Here is a 21,747-nt window from a genome sequence, read left to right as displayed (position 1 = left end):
TGAAACATAACCATCTTCCTATAATGATATGCATGCAAGCTTCTCCTCACCCACATGCACAGGAAGTTAGGTTTTGCATCAGACACATCTGGCACAGAATGACACAGCAAAATAGTGAAAAAAAGTGAAATGTTATTTATGCCAAATAATAGTTGGGAAATTTAAAAAAAAAAAATGTGAGAAGTACAATTCAAGTTCAAATTTTATTCGCCACATGCAATGGCAGGTTGCCCTGCAGTGGAATGAACCCGCCCCCCGACCTTACACACACAACACATACATCACATGGGGATACAAGTCAGAGAACGGTTGCATTACAGAAAAACCACTGAAATGTACAATGGGAAAGTACAAGAGGAAAAAAAGAGACCTCTACTCATGCTGGGCTATAGGAGGACAGCATGAGAACAGGAAACAAAAAAAACTCCTCTGCACAGAAAGCACATAAATGTCCACAGTACAACATTATAGAGCACTTGACCAGCAACAGGGTTGGGTAGGGGATAAGGAGTAATTCCAGGCAACACAGCAGCCATCCTGCCACTGCGCCAACTCTCCAGCGCGGGCCCAGACCCGCCTCGTGTTCCCAGGAGGCAACAAGCATCGAAGGCATTGGAAGGGTAGGGAGGATGTGTGAGTGCTTATCAGTGTAAGTGTATGTGTGTGCGTGTCCATAGTTCAGCTGAGACAGTGTCCTTTGCCCTATCAGGCTAAGTAAACAGTCTACCAGCCAACCCAGGTGGCCTTGCATATTTATATATATGTGTATATACTAATATAATACGGCAAAACTGTACTAACAAAAGCTGTATAAAAATAAAGACACATGTCTAGGTCTCCTTTTCAGGATGAAAAGTAACAGGAGTTCATGTAAAATGAGGCAACAGAAGAGGGGATATATATTATTATTATTATAACTGCTATAATTTATTATAAGTATATCATTATTAGTATTATTATATATTAATATTCGGAACTGTTTTCAAATTGTTATAGAAAGGACAAACAACAGCCACTGGATGTTTTTTGTCTTCTCACAGGAGCTGAAGAAGAAATACAGATCACATGACTGGAATAAAGTTTAAACTGTTTTTGTGTAAAATTAATTAAATGTGTCTCTATTACTGATGAATCTCAAATTCACTATGACTGCACATAATAATTTAAATTAACAAATTTTAGGATAATTTGTTGTTTTCTGTGTTTAGCATAATCTGAAACAAAATTCAGCCCATGCTGGTTTGTTTTCATTCTGCACTGGAACTGCATAACTCGATAATGTGAGGGGACTTTCTAACCACTAAACAGGTGCCAATTCTTCAAGGCAAACACCAGCTATCTGTATTTGTACCTATTTGACAGAGTTATACAGTTATGAGTGTGTCTTTTTCAGTGGCCGTCTGTTTTTTGACAACACATCATTCATTGCATTATGACTCAGAGCTGAGGCGTTACGTACAGTGGCAATTTTCTCCCCAAGTCTTTTCACCTTTTATAGATATGAATTCTTTTAAATCATTTCTAAAACCAAACATTTGTCTCCAAAAAAAAACTTAGTTAGAAATATAAAATGTGATTGTTCGTTAAATAGTTTAAAGTGTGCCTTACTGATTTTACTGGGTGAATGTAGGACTTCAATGATCTGACTGACATTTTTTTACAGTGTTTTGGCTCAAACAGCTTTTTAGATTAGAATAGAACAAAATAGAATAGAATAGACACTTTACTGTAATTCAGAACATGCAACGGTTAGTTGTCATCAGAACATAATTTCAGTACATTTAATTGCCATTGGACTACAAGTTATAAATTTAAAAAGATCTAAATATAAAGACAGTAAGTAAAAAGGTATGACATTGTGCTGCTCTGAATATGCATTTACAATGTGCACATATACGGGGGAGGGGATGGGTTGAGTTTGGAGGGGCAGCTGTGTGTTTGCATGATCAGGCTTAACTTGAACCTTTTCATTGTATGAGCTCTGAATGTTTAAATCATATCTAGAAACTAAACTTTCACAAGAAGCTTGTATATCTGCAGAAACTGAAATAGACTGATTATATCTGGGCCTAAGATCCTGATTCTTATACTGATCGCTTCAGCTCTCATCTCACGAATCGTCCACTGTGGATTGGCACTGATCGTCTCCCAGCCTGATCTTCAATGTCTTATCTCTGACATGTCACAATATTGATCACATAGATCGTTTGATGCTTATCTTTCTGCCCCCTCATCCGTTTTAATAATTTGATCTATTAAGGCCATCAAAGAAAGAGAAAATTCAATAAAAGATTCGCTTACTAATTGTTTACGGTTGAAAAATCTGTGTTGCAAAGAAATGTGAGAATCGAAACAACCTTAAGTTTCTTTCAGAGCACCAAAAATTTTCTCATCATTTTCTGTTTGATCATTTGGCAAAAAACTATCTCAATCCATGGCATTACCCTCTAAAACATTACAAACAATTTGAGCTTGCTCCTCCTCTGTTGGGCCTCTTGTGTGCACAAGGTCTCTTATCTGTTCAATCCAGTCATCTAGAGTCAGTGAGCATGTTGTCATACAGGGTTGTATCTCAGTCTCTGACTCACTTCCTGTAGCTCCTGTTGAACCCATTAGGTCTGCCAACTTTTTAACTATCAAATAAGGGACGCTGTGGTGTGCCGAAGCACAATGCACAACCAGCTGAACATAGGGTAAATATGAACTGTATGTGATATCGTAAGTAACAGTCAATATACGTGACATTTAAGGTAGAATAAGGGATGAACCAATTTTGCTCATTATACTGGATGTTGCAGCTAAAATGGGACAGCTGACAAACCTAGTACCCACAGATGCTGTTTTCAAGTCTCCAAGTTCATTCTCCAACTCCTGTATGCATTGGATCATTGCTTGTTGCTCATCTCCTTCCATGATGGCAGTCAAACATTGGCTGCTTCTTCACTCCAGTCTACAAGCCTGTCCCTCCTGTCCTTGCAAAAGAAACTAAAATGAATAAAACTAAAATGAGACAAAAAGCAGCCACTCCCTTGGATCCTTTGGACAACCCCAAAAATGTTACAGAACACTAAGATGTAGAATAAAATGCCCAATATCAATTAAACATAAATTTTGCATTTTTGAAAATGAGCCATCAGTGAATACCTATCAAAAGCTATCACAGTGGAACAAGAACATTCTTTATTTATTTTTAACTACCATGTTATAAAGAAGAGAACAAACTTGGAGCATCAGATGAATGACCTTCATACCCCTGAACAATCTTACAATAGTCCCTGTGTGGGCCTCATCGCAGTACCATTCCCCAACTTTGATTTAAAACATGGTTTTGAAGTACGATGACTCACACATGTGTCCCTGATGAATGACCTCTCAGACATTTCTCAGTGACTGTGTCTCAGTGACCCCCATGTGGAAATGTATCGTCTAAATTTTTGAGCGCCATTAAGTCACATTTGGACTTCTTTGCTTGCAGATGACACCAACACTTTGGCCCATTACGAGCTGCAGTAATACAATCCTGCCTTAATAAGTGTACTTGACTTTGTTGTATGCTGTGTAAATGTGACTTTTGGGCTGGGTGAAATATGCAAAGCTGAATGAATATTATATTTGCTAATTGCTAATGACTGGTTAGTGGCCAGTCATGTTACATGGTCCTACTATCAGTAGTAGGTGTTATTTTGTTTTATTTTATTTATACTTATTTTTGGTTGATTGCTTTTGTAGAGATCACCTGGGGATTGTTTCCTCTGAAGTCTTCCCCCCGTGGATTACGAGTATGTTTTTATTTTGTGCTGTACATTCAGTTATTGCACTCAGCAGTTAAGAGTTGTGTTCAAGGGTTGGTGCTGCAGAAGCTTACTATTGGCCTTTGCTGCCTTTTTTCCATTTTGTTTGGGTTTCCTCCTGTCCTTTCAGTAACTGGGCAGTAATTTGCTTTAGAGTCAGCTTTTTGTGTTAGATTTTTGTGGTGACCCAGAACATTTGATCTGTGTGTTTTACTTGGGTTTTGAAGTCTCCTTTTTATAACAGTGTTTAAACCACATGTGGGATCTATGGAAGCTATTAATGTTTTTTAATGTAAGTTATCTAATTAGTGAAGTTTGTTTCTGTAACATCTCCACAGTACTAATCGATAGGTCATCTGCTCTAAACTGAAGATTCAATTTATTTGGTAGTTTGAGTGTTTGGTTTCTGAAAGATGGATTTATAAATGCTTAATTTTGCTAAATCACTGGAATGATGCCGTTTTATTAGCTGCAGGTCACCAGTATGTTTGTGCAGTAGTGTTAATCACAGAGGACATATTTGATTTCAGATTTTGAGTCTATTAATAAGTTGTGTTTTTACTCAGGATCTAAAGTCCTAAAGTGGAGGTGACTGCTTGCCCTGGTGGTAAGATCATCCGTGGTTTGTGATTATTTATGCATCGCCCACTGGTAAGCCACAGCTCTGAATCAGCTAACAGTACATGCGCAAATAAATTATTGGCTCTTCTGATGTCTGTTTTACATTTCTGTTAATAAATTATTTATTTTACACTCTGAACCACGCCCGTGTCTCAGGTGTTGCAGACCTGGGTGCCTTCTTAGTAATTTGCAATGTTTCAAACGCCCCCACCACAATGCCGCCCTGGGGAATTTCACCCAGAGAATATGGGTGAAATTCCCCAGGGCAGCGTTGTGGGGTTTACCCCGTGACTGTGAAACCTTCAACCTCCTAATCGCCACAACACCATTTTGTGTTTGCAAAATTTGATGAATTCGGGTCAGCTGTAGATAATAGCCAGGGGTGGTCCTAGCCTGTTTTGGTGCACTCCCTCCCTCAAAGTTTGTCCATTCTGCGCTGCAGATGGGTTGATTGCGTTAAAAATTTTAATTGCCTTAATCGTGATAACGGCGTTAACCTTGATAGCCCTAGTTTGTTGGTTTGCTTTTATTTTGTTTTATTTTGCGAGTTGGTTATTAGATGCCGCAGCCAGCCAGAGCATCCCCGCCGTCCCGCCCCTCTCCTCCCTGTGCAGCAAGCAGCAGGCGCACCTCATGGATGGAGGGCACCCAGCACGCAAATGGGCAATAGAAAACGGCATGCACTGGCATGATGTCAGGGCAGTAAGGGTGTGAGCAACTTTTTTTTTTTTTTTTTAATACATGATGCACCACGATGCAGCCCTGGGCAACGGCCCATGTCGCCCATATCAAAAGCCGCCACTGATAATAGCGGCAATATACAGTAAACCCAAGTCTTTGAAAACCTGAATGAACTGAATTTGGATAAATTCCCTGAACTCTGTTTGTGTCTGACAAGACTGACACACTTTGTACAGTTAAATTATGGTCATTGGTTAGAACACATAGTTCCCCTTCCCCACAACCCACACACACGCCCACGCACACACAGTTCAAGGCCCTTCCCGCTGTGGTAAAAGAGGAAATGTGAAATATGAGCTTTTAATATTGTTTTATGTGTTTGTTGTTTGTTCTGCTAAATTGCGGCCCAACATCTCAAAACAGAAACCATTCAAAGCAGTAAAGCATCATTATTATTTCTGATTCTGATTAAACATTAAACTGGTGACATATACTCATGTGACTCCTCAAACAACTAACAAGTTTTGTCACTTTAACTTCATTTCTATGCTCTGTCTGCAGCTACATTTATTTCATTTCACCCAGACTGTATGAACTTCCTGTCCGTCCACGTGCTGGATGAGAAGTACAAAGTATTTTTGAATAATGTGTCCTGTAACCATGCATCAAACGGTTGTTAAAAATAACACAGGTGGACCCCGGTAGCAGATCACTCAGACACGCTTGGTAGTAGTGAAACAGATTTATTTAGAATGAAAAACACAAAAACATTAAGGGGGCGAGGGAGCGCGCACACGGAGACACTCGAGCCTTAGTAAACGGGGAAAGGTGAGAGACTTCAATGGTGGACATTGGTTGCACACAGATGTTTTACTTTGGCAGCAACTTAAACAATTGAGTCAAATTAACACTTAAATTCAAAACACATAAATCCAAGAAGGTGGTCAGTCTTCTTTTTTCAGTCTAAAAATTGGAGCGCTTACTTGTCACACATTTACTGAGGACTCGGACGGGGTACGTGGACCTCGTGGCGGGGTTTGTCATGATAGTGTAGGCGGGCAGGATGACTGACATCCAAAGGTGACAAACGAAGGAAACACGGTAAGGCAGACTGGCGAGCGCTGAAGTGACCCTCAGGTTATGGACGGCTGGGGTGACAGCGAAGCAAGGTGGCAGTAAAACAGGCGAAAATAATCCCAAAAAGACTTTGATTACTGGAGGATTTCCACACGAAACACGACTGACTCATTACCACTTGCACAGACAATACTCTGACAGCAGACTTCTACCACTCCGCTATTTAACAAGTGTGTAGGGAAATGCCGAGAGTCACGGTCCCCGCGCGCCTGCTACATAAGGGGGAACCACAGCAAAACACGCGAAACAGATGTAACAACAGACAGATGTAGGGACCGAATGCTTTAAATGTAAAGGATATTTCAGTGATTATTTTGAAATATTGTCAAACGCTGTTACGGATTGTTCAGTTAATGAAGATGAAGTTTATACTAGACCGCGTTTGATTGAGTGTGTTGGACAGCTGTAATTATGAATAGGGGAAACTTATGAAACGGGCTTGAGACGTGTGCAAATTTGAAAGGGTGGGCAGGGCTTTTCGGCTGAACTAACGAGGAAGTCCTGAAAGTTTTTTTCTCCTTGAAAAGCTGCGTCATTTATTTATTCCCCATGTTGGGAGCCATGTGCAGCTGGATGAACAGTCGGAGCTCTGGATGAGCAGAAATGTGGATTCTACCGCGTTTGAGAGAACGATCAAAGTTTGGGTTTCTTTTTGTTGAGACTGCGCTGCTTCTGCATCCGAGTCGGGAAACAAAGACACGACAGTAAGTACATTTGTGTTGAGGCCTGCTGCATCATACAGTGTGATGAAATCTCCCGATTTTCCTGACATCTGTATGCTTTAAAATGAAATGTTATAACAACAGTGGCCTGAAATTGAAACCCACGAAAACATCACCACGACTAAATGAAAAAAAAAAACGTCGTTTGCATTTCTCCGCCTTGCACTCATTTGCATTTGCATTGACTAGGCCTAAATTATTTTCTGCTCCTTCCATGTGTTGCTTGCCTGTGTTCCTGCCAGATGTCCAGAAAAGATAAAAAAAAAAAAAAAACCCAAAACAACAAAAAAATGTGTCAGAATAAATGTATTAGATAACAGCTGATAATCCAAGATGCACTATATAATATAATATATTAATAAATGTTGTAAATAATGATGTAGTTAAATGTTCTCGTTCTGCGGTTTCACTCTTTAGGGCTCAATGAAGAATGCCAGGCTGCACAGCTCTCTTCCTCTCAGCATTAACAGTGACTCTCTTCTGTGCTGTAGTCGGTGAGTAGCTGCTAATGTTTCTGTTTCTAATGCATACACATTCTAAAAATAAATGTATAAGCTAAAAAAAATGTTTAAATTAATTTTTCTGAGTTACGACAATTTATTTCAAAATTATATTGAACCCACAAACTATATAAAGTTAAGGGAATTTTGTCTCTACAATCAAAAGTCATTCTAATGAACCCTTACTTACTTTTGAGTAAACACCTTAAAATGTTTTTAAGTTAACCAATTAATATGTTCCTTAACAATTTTTCTACATTATTTAAAAGTATTTAATCTGTTATGCAATTAATTACAGTCATTACAAAAGTTAATCATTAATCATTTAAAAAATTTAACTTGCTGATTTTCTTCATCATCGTTTATTTTAGCTTTTTCTTGTTTTTGCATTTGTAATAGGTTATTAAATAAATTAATCTTAAATAAATTAATTCAACATTGTCTAAGCAACTAATGATTTTATATGTAACTGTAGATATTTCAACACTTTATGTTTAAACATTGAAAATAAACTTGAAATTTTTTTTTCCCCAAAATGTATAAACACATTAGCCTTCAGTAAATCGTTTGTATCATCAAAGTAAATTTACACAATCAGCCTTTATGTGTTTAACGCCACAGTAACAAATGTGTTGAATCTGTAAAATGTTAACTCCACTTACAAAAAACATTTAGCAAAAGGACTACTTTCAACCAAGTGTTCAGTACATGTTAACTTTCTATGCACTCTGAACCTCTTAAAGTCTTGCATCTTTCTTTTGTATAATGCAGTAAAAAACGTTTAAAATCAGTTTTACACATACAGGACTCAGATTTCATAACAACATAATTAACAGTATTGTGTAATGCGTAACAGAGTTCTATTATGCGATATTATGCACATGTGTAGAGCACAGCACCTTGGCATGTCCTGTCCCTCAAGGATTTTTGTTCCCTCCACCACATTGATTGTAGTCTTATTGTCAGATCCGGGTGTGTACTGGTCACCAATCAGCACACCAATTTTTATTTTTTAAACACCTGCTTTTCAAGGTTAGCCTTAAACTCTTCAGTATGTTAAAGCAAATCTAAAAAAAGGTTAGTGGATTATATCATACACTGTTATCCTAACTAAATCTTAATTAATTTAGATCATCAGTTTAGTTCTTATTTATTTTTTTAAAATTACGATATCATAATGCAAGTCAATGAAAACAGATTCCCGATTTTTTGTTTTATATTCCTCCCAAAGCAGATGTTTGGTTAATATAACTAACTCAAGTTATAATAATTAATTAGAAATTTCCAGTTTGTTATTAAATTTGTTTCCCTCTTCCACTTCTACTTCTACTTCTACGTCTATTTTGTCATGCAGACACTGAAATGATTAAGTGAAGCCCTAATTTCGTTATTTAAAAATTTTAAGGAGCCTTTTGCAATGGCCAACACCTATGCTGAATGGGCCACTGACATGTGTGTGATATGGGGTGATTATTGATCAAGATGTGACCTAAAGTGACTAAGACGGAATCATGATGAAAGGTATGCAGTTCTGAATAAATGGGTTTTGCAACATGATTTAAATGTTGTGAGAGAGTTTGTGGTCTGGAGATCTGGTGGAAGTGCATTCCAAAGTCTTGGGGCAGAACAATTGAAGGCTTTATAATGGAGAGAATTACAGTAATCTAAACGAGATGTGACTCACATTCACTCCTATGGGCAATTTATTGTTTCCAATTAACCTGTCCCCACCACTAACTGCCTGTCTTTGAACTGTGAGAGGAAGCGGGAGTACCTGGGGAGAACCCAAACAAACATGTAAAACCCACACAGAAATTGGTGGAATTGAACCCAGGCCATTCATGCTGTGAGACAATAGTGATAACCACCATGCTACCCTGCTTCTCTTCCCAAAGCCCTTAACTTACTTACACCAAACTCCATGAAAAGGTTCTCTTCCAGGTTCAGTGGGTACTTCGATTGTGCCATTTAAGAAAAAACTGAAAATTTTCTTTAAAAAAAAGTATTGAAATAAGTATAAACTATGTAGGTGACTGCCAACAAATTGAATTTTGAAGCCAAAGTTTTAATAATTATCATACTTCAAGAAGCATGTCATTGATCTGCCCGATTCTCACTTCCCTTGATGAAACTACATCCATCAGTTTTGGGGTCCAGTGGTCAAGTTTAGCCATAAAAGTAGATTCAAGGCTTGCAGTGGTTATTTCCCCGAGAAACTTCGACCATTTTTACAAAAAAATGTCAGGCTTCACAAATATTTTCTTTTCAAAGCACACATTGCTTATGTAAAGTTTTAATGGCAAGTAGAGTCACATAGTCTTTGCCAGGATCATACTACTGAAAGCTTATTAACATATTCCCATATAGTTTGGCGGTTAAGCCTTCTGGTTTCCACCTAGGCGGCCTGGGTTTGACTCCTGGGAACTGTTTACATAATTTTGTTAGGAATTAATAAAGGATTCTGATATCATTAATATTATTAATATTCTAATACAGTGGTTCTTAACCTTGTTGGAGGTACCGAACCCCACCAGTTTCATATGCGCATTCACTGAACCCCTCTTTAGTGAAAAATAAAATGTGATTTTTTTCAAATTCAAGACATAGATATGTTTTTTACTGGTGCACAAAATGAGCCATGCATGGCTCTGCTGAACCCCTAAAATCCGATTCAACGAACCCCTACGGTTCGATCGAACCCAGGTTAAGAACCACTATTCTAATATAATAGTATTTCCCAAAACGCAACTATTCTAAGAAAGGTAATAGTGATAGATACTGGTCTTAAGATCAAGAGCGATACTTCAGTTAAGCTTTATCACAAGCGTAACCGAAATAGTTTACAATATAATATAATGTGTTAGGCAAGTTTTATAAAGACAGAGAACGTGTGAGGCAAACAGACCAACTCTACAGGACCCCTTCTCACAGACGTATTCACAGTTTAAAGGCTTCTAACTCTGGTTAAAAAAAAAAGTGATTGAAATTAGATAGCAAAATTTATAATATATGTATATAAGTCTTATCCATTCATATGCTAAAGTTCAAAATGGCTAAATAACATTGCTAAATAGTAGCATTACTTACATGTGGTAGTGCAATATTAGGTTGATGTAATTACCAAAATGATTAAGTCAACAGAACCCAAAAGCTCAGAAGATGTATCTCAATAATAAATTTGAGTTTTTCTCTTACAGCCATGCATTTAATCAAGTGGTGGTAACAGGTTTGATGAATTGTTTTTAGGGTGTGTACATGTACACATACAGACATGTACATATTTTAAACCTTTAAAAAATGTATTTAGATTTATTATCTTTAGAGCAGTCTAACTTCTGAGCTTGTCAGTGTGCTTAATGAATTTAAACGCCCAGTCTGACGGCTTGATTTGTCAGCTATTTGCTTATATACTCATTTAGTTTTGAGCATTTTTTTAATTACTCCCAATTATTCTGTGTTGGTTTCTTTTTAACCCCTGCAGGTCAGACTAAATTCACTGTGAGTGCAAAACAGGAGGTCTACCGTGCAGAAGAAAACACTAACGTCACGATGATCTGGCTGCTCCATTTTGACACGAACAGGCCTCCTGACTCCCTGCTAATAGACCTAATGAATGTGAGAAGGACGACACAGATTTTCTTCTATGACAGTGAGAGTGACACTGAAGTGTACCCAGATGAGAACTACAGAGGGCGACTACATTGTGATGCACGGCTAGCCAGGAAAGGACGGCTTGAATGTCTTTTAACTGATGTGAGGCTCAACGATACGGGGACATATGACTGTGTGATTGTCCTTAACAGAGAAAGTAGCTACAAAACATGTGACCTCAATGTTAAAGGTAAGACGACATCACCAGCTCCTTTGTTGGTATCCAGGACAATAACTAGACAGGAAAGAAATATTTTGACCTGAATAATCAAGGGATACCCAATTAGTGTGTTTCTTACACTAAGGGACATTTTTCCAGCTTTATCACAGTCAAAAAATAAATGAATAAAAAGAATAAACGAATGTGTCATTTCAGGTTGGGAAAATTCACTAACAAAAAAATATCTACATAGCCAACTTAATACTACTTAATACTTTAAAGGTATCTCCTCGAAAGAAATGGTAACTAAACCCCATGCTACATTATCAAAATATAATATTAGAATTGCAATGAATGTACTCTGTTTGAATCTGCTTATGTAGGATACATGCAGTAAATTTTATAGAATTTTTTTTTTTTCATGCTACCTACATTGTAGAGAGTAACTTTACCTCCACTCCTAAAGAGGAAAATTAGTATGGTCAGGGATTACAGTGGGATTCAGCAGGTGGGGGAACCCTAAGACCTGTGTAGTGTCTCAGCATGGGGAAAATAATCACAACTTACATAATTAATATGAGCTTCAGTAGGTTTTCTTAGTGTACATGATGTGTTCAGCTGACCTGCTGCTCTTTGCGGGTTTACACAACTGAATTCAACAAGTAAGCAGTTTCACATGCTATCTTGGCTAATGCCCATCAACTACACTCACAATATATGGAGAGATGACCCAAATGCAGGACTCCAGGCTGGCTAAGAAGATTTTATTACAGAGACATGAGGAACAGGTAAATGTGCAGGGATGGGTTGGGTCCTGGCCTCCCTAACCCTAGGAGCAGGAACAGGCGTAGGAACTCCCTGGACACCAGCCCTCCCCACCCGAGGAACAGGTACGGGTGAAGGAGTGGACTGGGTCTCAGCTGCCCTCGCTCTGGGAGCAGGCGATGCCTGGACACTAGTTGCCCCCACCTGAGGAACTGGCACAGACATGCTGAGCCCTAGCCCCTCTAGGAACCAGGACAGGGACTGGCTGTGCCCTAGCCACCATAAGCCAGGAAACTAAAGTAGTAGTAGTAGGTTGGGTCTGAACCACTCTGCAAGCAGAAACAGGCAGTGAGAGAGGTTCTGGCATGACCACAGGAGGAGAGAAATGATCAGGTTCGAAGTCGTAAATGTCCTTCGTGAAAGCCTCAGAGGGCGGAACAGTCTTTATGGATGTAGCTGGGTACTGAACAGTCACTAGCGCTTTAGCAGAGTGAACAGAATCTTTGACTTGGGGTGAGCAGGAGGATGTCTATATCACTCACCCAAGGGAAGTGCTCCGCATGAGAAGAGCAATAACAGCGGGAGCCTTTTCCTCCCCTTGGCGGAGGGAGCAGAGAAACTGGGTGATTAGTCTCTGGAGAGCCCAGACAGGAGGCAGAGCTGCTGAGCCATGTCAAGGAGGAAAAGCCGGTTAATGAGGAGGCAGGCAGACGTGCAGGGTGCTGAGAGGTGGAAGAGTGAGCAGCCGAAGATTGGCAAATAATGCCCTTTGGTGCAGGCAGAGCAGCAGGTGGAGGAGAGCAGTGCCTTCGAAAACCCTCCCAGAGCCAGACAAGTCCCAGTGAAGACGTGCTCATACTCAGGCATGAACCATGGTTTCCACCTCAGTTTCCTTTCCAAAAAGGAAAGCACTGACTGCTGCAGCTCATATTTTTCAGAATCCGCTGGGTCCATTCCGTGTTCGAGTCACAGGTCTCGTCATTCTGTCACGTTCAGTGGGTGGAAAATCGAGAGAGGACCCAAATGCAGGGGCATTGAGGGCTTAAAAGAACTGGATAATGAGGAGGGTTGGAAACAGGTGAGAACACAGCTGGAATAAATCTAACTAGTGACCCTAATGACCCAGACAAAGTAGAACTAAACATAATGCACAAAGACAAGAGGTTATCACAGTAAAACTGGAAACATACATGGGAAACTTAACAGTGACAAAAGTCCAAATGGAAAACACTAGGTCAAACACTGAGGTACCCTGACAGATGTGCACATACATTTTTTTAATGCACAGCAGAACAAGAGCACAATGGTAAGGTGCAATCTCTGTCAAAGAGAGAAACAACTGGAGATTACTGTACTAGCCAAGCTACTGCTGGCTCCAGTTTCACTGCTCTGAGATCAGTGATCAGTCTGCGCTTATTGTGGAAACAGGTAGCATTTGCAAGTACAGAAGCACTTTCATTTATCATCATAACTCATGAGTATGTATTATGTTAGAAACTTTTAATACCTTGTTTAGCACATGATTAATGAAAGCTTTGCTGATGGAGAGGGTAACTCCTGCCATGTCTGGTTAAACCACTTTATAGTTTCACTAGCCCCGCCCACTCAAGATCAAAGTGGGCTGTACACTATATCGCCAAAAGTATTTGCTCATCTGACTTCACGTACATATAAACTTGAGTGACATCCCATTCTTAAACCACAGGGTTTAATATGATGTCAGTCCACCCTTTGCAGCTGTAACAGCTTCAACTCTTCTGGAAAGGCTTACCACGACGTTTAAGAGTGTTTATGGGAATTTTTGACTATTCTTCCAGAAGCACATTTGTGAGGTCAGACACGTTGGATTAAAAAAAATAAATTCACATAATTTATGTGCAGCTAACATAACTGTGATGTCATAATGTCAATATGGACCCAATTCTCATAGAAATGTTTCCAGCACCTTGTTGAATTTATGCCATGAAGAACTGAGGCAACTCTAAAGGCAAACGAGGGTTCAGCCTGGCAGCAAGATGTAATGAGTGAAATGGCCAGTTTGTGGTTTTTGGAAATTGTTTTCACACACCGAGGAAACGTAATAAAGAAGTTGTGTTGTGTAATCCTAGTGCTTAGTCTGTACCAGCTTCTCCAAGACATCATTTGTTAAACTACCAAACACACCATTTTTTTTAACTAGTGACTAGGTTTTCTCAGAAGTTCATATTTATTGATCCTGTCACTCATGCTTGTTCAATGTCTTCCCAGCTGCCTTCAAAACACCTGTGGCAGAGACATCAACACCAGTGAGGAGTGGAAGGAACAGCGTATATGCAGTGCCAGCTTTGTTTATAGTGGCGATTTTTGTACTTTTCCTTTTGTAAATAACTACTGTCTATTTATGTGAAGTAGCAGCCCATTACAGATCACTCCTGAGACTCTAATGAGGCTGCTGACAGTTTTTTGAAGTATTGTCAAAATTCCTCAGAGCTGTACCACAGAGCAGTGCACACTTACATCATCCTCCACTGTCCCATATTTAACACAAACTTATGCACTTTTATTCCCAAGTTAGTTTGTTTTTTCAGTGATTTTTCCATTTTTTTTCCTCTCTGACCTGCTGCATCCCATGTTGATATGTTTAGGCTAAAACATGTGGAAAAGATAAGTTTAATCATCACTTCACCAAAAAATACTATTTATCCCAAATCTGAAACATGTTAGTTCATCCTAGCTGGATTGTTATTCACATCACAACATTGTCATTATTCACACAATGTATTTATTTTTCATTGGTACAATGTGTGACTAGCACAAATGCTAAACATAAACTGAAAGTAAAAGGGTTAGCAGCTGCTTTGTTATAGTTCTTACAATTTTAATGCTACCTCAGCTTTATAAGTTCTGAAGGAGTTAAAAAAAATGCTGTTAATTAACTCTGGTGCTAATGGAGCTCCTTCAGTTTACATATAAGTGTTTTTGCATCGGCTTCTGTTTGCAAACCATCTTCTTCTATGGAGCAGTTTAGACTTTATAAAGGTTTATGTGCAGCTACGTTTTAAACCTCAACATGGTCAAAATAGTTTGCTGTTGGTCATTAACACAAGCTAGTGTTATGAAGTTCACCCATTGTTGACCTTAATGCGCTTTGCTTAGCAGCTCAACACTTGATTGGAATCAGTAATTTGATTAATGTTTTTTTTTTTTTTTTTTAAATTTCCTTGACGTTTCTACCTCATATTATCCACTTTACATTGGTCCAGAGGAGTCGTCCATTACAGATTACCTCTCAGTTAACCTCTTTCTGTAATGGAATGTTAATATTCACTGGGATTTCCTGGCCAGATTTTAATCATCCACCAGACACTGTAATGTCTGCTGGATGTTTTTTTTCAAGTTGTTGGTATGACCAGGGAAGTGCAATGAATGAGATTAATTACTTAGTGGAATATGTTCTAACTCATGTTTTATCAAAGGGAGCTTCATTAATTCATACGAATAACCAATGAGATGCTCTCTCACCTTATTTGTTGCTGTTATACTTTCTAATAACCTTTTTTGGTCTCTGACTGGGGTGTTAGCTTTTTCTGAGCATTTTGTTGAACCATAGTATATCCCTCTGGTCTTAATTCCAGTGTTAGATCCTCGAGGTCTTTATTCCATCTCCTCTTTGTAATCAACTGAATGAACACTGATTTTTTTAAAAAAAACCATGATGACACATTGTTTTTCTGAAATTTCAGAGAAAAGCAGAAGAACAGCAGGAAAGTTTCACTGAGTAAAACATTCAGATTAATCTGTGGCATGTCTGCTTGAACTCTAGTGTCATAGTGTCCTGTTTTATAAACCTTCGAAACTGGACCATCATCATTAGCAGAGGTTGACAACGAGATCGACGCTCACACATACCTCAGCTTCAGCTATTTGTTTATCAGCAAAACTGGAGACAGGGTTTGAGAACAATGCACTAAATGGGAAAGTATCCACAATTTGTGGAGGTTTACTCAAACATATCTCAGCCTAAGATGTCTTTATTATTTTTTTAAAAATAAAATACCTCAAACCTACTGAGAGAAAGCTGATCTCTCACCAACTTTATTGGGATGTGGAGATTGGGAGAATGCACTGCAAAGTGGGCAGACTCAAGGGCACTGATTTTAGGAGTTTGTAGAAGTACAGTACATGATCAACTGTAAAACTCTGCTAATAAAAACTGTATAAAAATAAAGAGACATGTCTAGATCTCCTTTTCGGGATGAGAAGTAACAAGAGTCCAAGTGAAACGATGCAACAGAAGACAGGTTATAAAATATTATTATAACTGCTCTTATATTATTATTATTATTATTATTATTATTATTATTATTATTATTATTATTATTATTATATTAGTAGTATTATTATAGTTTAATAGTCCGCATTATTTTCAAATCTTTATAGAAAGGACAAACAACAGCCACGTTTTTGTCTTCTCACGGAAGCTGAAGAAGAAATACAGATCACATGACTGGAACAAAGTTTAAACTGTTTGTGTGTAAAATTGAGTAATAGTGTCTCTATTACGGATGAATCTCAAATTCACTATGAACACACACACAATAATTTAAATTGAATTTTTTTAGGCTCATTTGTTGTTTTCTGTGTTTTGCATAATCTGAAACAAGATTGAGTCTTGTTCCAGATTTGTTTTCACTCTGCACTGAAACAGAATAAGTTTTTATGCAATAAACAGGTGCCCATTCTTCAAAGCAAACACCTGTTTATACCTATTTGACAGAGTTATACAGTTATGAATGTGTCTTTTTCAGTGGCTGTCTGTTTTTTTACAACAGATTATTCATTGCATTATTACTCAGAGCTGAGGCGTCACGCACAGTGGCAATTTTCATTAATCATTTCTAAATCCAAACATATGACTACAAAAAACCCTTTCCAACTTTGTTAGAAATACAAAATGTGATTGTTTGTTAAACAGTTCAAAGTGTGCCTTACCAATTTTACTGGGTAATAGTAGAACTTCAATGATCCGACTGACAATTTTTATTTTACAGTTTTGACACAATCAGCTTTTTAGAATAGAATAGAATAGAATAGAATAGAGACTGTATTGTAATTCAGAACACACACCAGTTAGTTGTCATCAGAATGGAATTTCGGTGCATTTACTTGCCATCAGACTACACGGTATAAATAAAAATAAATACAAATATAAAGGTAGTAAAAAAAAGAATCTAGGATATGTACACGTAAGAACATAGGAGACAATTTCTGTATAGACTATTGTTGGTGGAAAAAAATTGTACAGATTATTCAATGCTTTTTAATGTTTGGCTTCTTTGTGAGGTTGGAATTATCAGCTGTGTTGTGCAGAAGTCGGGTTTATTTGACAACTGTTAGAAATCATATAATTGTAAGAACCAATCACCTAAGTAAAGATAAACAGCAGTCCATCATTATTTTAAGAATAGTCAGTTCAGAAAACTGCTAAAACTTTGAATGTGTCCCCACGTACAGTTGCAAAAAGCATCAAGCACTATGATGAAACTGGCTCACATGAGGACCGCCCCAGGAAAGGAAGACCAAGAGTCACCTCTGCTGCTGAGGATAAATTCATCTGAGTCACCAGCCTCAGAAATCACCTCAGCCTCAGAAGTTAACAGTACCTCAGATTAGAGCCCAGATAAATGCCACACAGAGTTTCAGTAGCAGACACATCTCTACATCAGCTGTCCAGAGGAGACTGAGTGATTCAGGCCTTTATGGTCAAATAGCTGCTAAGAAACCACTGTTAGGCAAAGCAACAAGCAAAAGAGATTTGTTTGTGCCAAGAAACACAAGGGATAAAGATCAGACCCACAAGAAATAAAGATCAGACCAGTGGAAATCTGTGATTTGGTCTGATGAGTCCATGTTTGAGATCTTTGGCTCCACCCGCCGTGTCTTTGTGAAACAAAGAAAAGATGAACAGATCTCTACAAGCATGGTTCCCACTATGAAGCATGGGGCAGCTTGGAGGGGTAACCGTTGTTTGTAAACTCAGACCTAAATTTAACTTTTGAATCATATTCAATTTTGATTTTTTTTTTTTATCATATCAACATCTGTAATGCAGACTTACATGAAGATGTTCTGTTGTTATCTAACTTAATCTGGACTAAAATCCAGGAGGTAAACAGACAGAAGATGTTTTGTTGTTTTATTTAATTGAGAACCAAATGAAAAGATGACATATTTAATCAATGTGCAGGGTACTCCCATTAAATGGGAGCTCCCTTTGGTAGTTGCAGTGAGAGAGTCTGTTGTCTGTTTATTTATGTAATTCCAGAATATCATAATAATGAAACACACATGTAGCAGGTGTCAATATATCATAAAATATACAATAACTAAAGGACAGGACCATTAATTTAAAATAACTAAAGGACAGGACCATTAATATATTCTGCTAATATCCCAGCTGTAATTGGGACACGTTAAACCAGCAGTGAAAGGAAGTGTCACTGCACTGCAACCCTGCAAATAGTTACACCCTGTTTCAGAAGCACCACAGTGAGTTCACATGCATGCCACACACTGCAAATAAACCTGGTGTTACTAAAAGGGATTTGAGTTATAAGTCGCAGATTTAAACAGAGAAATGACACAAAATAAAATAAAATAAAATTAAATTAAATTAAATTAAATTAAATTAAATTAAATTAAATTAAATTAAATTAAATTAAATTAAATTAAATACCTAGTCCCCTTCACTTGATGCCCTCCCGGTCGTGTACATCTATTAGCCTGGAAGAATGGGCGAACTGGGAAACAAAACTGCAACTACATGAAAAAAGAACAGCAGGAGAAAAATGTTTCAACAACAGCTACAAAACACAAACAGAATGATCAAAGAATAAACAAAAAAAAAATGCAGCACACAACAAAAACATCAGTTTCACAAAACCGTTTAAAATACTTGTAAATCTAAAACACCAACTAAACCTACGAAACCAATCAGTCTCAGGGAGAGGAATATGTGAAGTGTTTTAGGACAGAGAAAAAATTTTGGCACTTCTCTCACATCTTTAACTCATCTACACAAAGTGACGATTCCGATACCCCCTCCTTTCCTAAAGCTAAATAAATAAATAATTGAGCACAATACTTTAGAGTTGCAGTGACGTGACCCCTTTAAACATTCGACAGCTGTGATAAAACTGACACCTCATCATTTAACCCTTTAAGTCCTACCATCGAACCAAGTATGCCAGAGCTTATATTATATTTTTATATGCTGTAGTGCCATTTATGGGAGCATTTCAAGTTGCTATACATCAATACAACTGTTATAGCTCATATTTTAATAATATGTATGCATTAAGTCCATAGTAACTACATTAATTGCAAAAAAGTGCAATAAACTACAAAAACATTTAAAATCGTTTTTGTTTTATTTACATATATTTCTACTTGGAGAAATTTAAGAGGCTTATCCCTCAAAACTTTAAGTGCAAAAAAGTTGCAAAAAATAGTTTACAACAACAGGAAATTTATTTTGAGTGTCTTCATAGTTTTATTTTGGAGATACAGCAATTTTTATATACTGCAGGAAAAACAAAAAACAATCCTATGATGCAAATTTGCAAAGAAAACAGCATGTGCATCAAAATAAACTATTTCCAGCAGTGCAATTCGAGTTCTAAGCATCCCAGAAACTATTCAGAAAAGTATAGAGTCAAACATGACTTATAAAAACACCAGTATAGGCTTTTAAGGCCTACAAGTAAAAAACTACAATTTCCGCGAAAATGATCACTTCTGGTTTCGGGCAGGAAATGGCGGACATGCGATAGTTCGCGTTGACATCTTTTCCTTGTTCATGTTACAAACATGAACAAGGAATGTCTCGGCTTTGCCGATCGGATCGGATCGGCAAAGCGTGTTTCTGGAATATTATGTTTTTGCTCCTGCAAGCGCTTTTTATGCAATTTTTGCAAAGCTTTATGTGGAAGGAAACCGTGACCTAGGACAAGCTGATGGCATAAGATGTAAGTACAACTCCTCCGGTTTCATATGCAAAAAAGCATTATTGCGCTAGCTTACGTGGTTCCGGTTCTACAGGGGTTCAAAAATAGTTACGCAAAACGGAGCGTGCTGCTCTGACCAGCTTTAAAGGGTTAAACAGCTGTCTCTTTTTAGTCACTAAAGAAAGGTGGTTAGAGCAGACAGACATGAGGTAAATTTTGGGGGACTTCCTTCCGCCCTCGTGCTTTGAAGCTCGTGATTATTGAAAGTTGTGAATCAGAAAGAAGACACACAAGAAGGCGTATGAAACAAGAGGGAGGGCGGCACAAAATACATCAATCCACAAGTGTGCCTAATGATATGATCCCTTTGTGTTCGAATCGTCAAGGGTGATTTATGAAGTTCAAATTATTAATGCTGTCTTTTTTTTGTCTGTTTTAGAGTTCTAGAGGATACTAAAGACTGTGTGACCTGCAGAGAGTGACAAACAAAATAACTTTTTTTGATCAGTGTTGTTGTTTTGTTTAGTTGTCCTCTCTAAGATAATAGTTGTGAGAACAGTTGCCAGAGTCAGTGGAAGAGCTGATTTTTATTGAAAGCTGTAGACAAAGTGCCTGAAAACCTACAAACACTGACTGAGCGTCTCGTTTTTTATCTGAGTGAAGCTCAAACGTGGAGTGGTTTCTGAAATCCATTCTTATGTTGCTGAGAGTTTCATTACGTTAATATATTAATAAAGTTATGAAATATTATCATAGCATTTTAACTAACTAATCTTCTACACGCTGTAAACATGATAATAGTTATAAATGCTTTTAAAACAATGTGGTTTAACCAACATCAGGGTTTTCCCTTTAGTTTATCTGGTGAAGTGGCGCCATCGTGTGACGTAAACATTTCTGCACCATCAAAGACGAAACAGCTTCTCAAGCTTTTGATGTTTAGGCGGTAACTAAAATCACTACAGTGCAAACAGCACGTTCTTTGGTCAATTCTGTGCATCTACATTTGCTTTAGTTTTTAACACTTACTGAGGTGAAGTATTTATGTTACAAAGGTGATGTCAGCTATGACCCGTTAAGAGGTCAAACTGGGGACAAAGGCTGCTTTGGCCGCTTTCTGTACAGAGTGTTTGTGAGCCGTGAAAACTTTTTTTTTTTTTTTTTACAGACCACAATGAAAACTGTGAAGACTTTAACATGTGCACTGTTTTGAGAGTAAATCAAAGTGCAGGTTTTTCTTTAAGGCTCAACAACAGATTTGTTCCAGTTCTCAGTGTGTCTGCTCCTCTCATTCCCTCTCTGTCTCCTCAACTGGATCATTCTTAGTGAACACTGATTCAGCTCTGGCAGCTCTAAAGTCAGTGTCACTGGTAAGTTGATTCAGTAGAAGTTAATATGTAAGCTGAGAGGGAAAGAGACAGTACAGGGAGTGCAGAATTATTAGGCAAGTTGTATTTTTGAGGAATAATTTTATTATTGAACAACAACCATGTTCTCAATGAACCCAAAAAACTCATTAATATCAAAGCTGAATGTTTTTGGAAGTAGTTTTTAGTTTTAGCTATTTTAGGGGGATATCTGTGTGTGCAGGTGACTATTACTGTGCATAATTATTAGGCAACTTAACAAAAAACAAATATATACCCATGTCAATTATTTATTTTTACCAGTGAAACCAATATAACATCTCCACATTCACAAATATACATGTCTGACATTCAAAAACAAAACAAA

This window comes from Perissodus microlepis, chromosome 3, assembly GCF_051167445.1.
Source record: "Perissodus microlepis isolate ML-2025 ecotype Zambia chromosome 3, ASM5116744v1, whole genome shotgun sequence".
Lineage (NCBI taxonomy): Eukaryota > Metazoa > Chordata > Actinopteri > Cichliformes > Cichlidae > Perissodus > Perissodus microlepis.
The sequence above is the reverse complement of the archived record's forward strand: the minus strand, read 5'-3'. Positions refer to the sequence as shown.